Source organism: Sinocyclocheilus anshuiensis, unplaced genomic scaffold (genome assembly GCF_001515605.1).
Source record: "Sinocyclocheilus anshuiensis isolate Anshui unplaced genomic scaffold, SAMN03320099.WGS_v1.1 scaffold346, whole genome shotgun sequence".
Taxonomy (NCBI): Eukaryota; Metazoa; Chordata; class Actinopteri; order Cypriniformes; family Cyprinidae; genus Sinocyclocheilus; species Sinocyclocheilus anshuiensis.
In genome coordinates this window covers 290,539-290,991 of record NW_015546048.1, presented here as the reverse complement: position 1 = coordinate 290,991, position 453 = coordinate 290,539, and positions in this window count along the sequence as shown.

Below are 453 nucleotides of genomic sequence, written 5' to 3'. Positions count from 1 at the left end.
AGTCAGTTATCAGTTATGTCTTAAGTGAACGTAAACAGTGGTGAAAGAAATCTCAAGTGCAACATTATACTTCCTTGGACCTTGGATCTTAAAGGGGCAGCAGCCTTAAATACCTGCTGTTCCGTAAGAACGTGATTAAAATGCAGTGGTTGCCTCTGATTTTAAATGGAAAAAGCACAGCCAAAGCATTAGTTTGTTTATCTGAAGAGATTTATTGTATTTGTATTTAATTAGGGATAGGTTTTAAAATTTCAAGTTAGCTTTATTATTTGACATTTCAATTTCACAAAACTGTGCAACATTTTGTTGGAGAAATAATAAAAGGACACCTTTTCGTTTATAATTTGTCTTAAATCTCATTGTTAAAAAGAAAACTTGTATTGTGAAATCCGTATCGTGAATCGCAATGCATTGTGAGTTGAGTGAATCGTTACATCCCTATATGCTACTAGT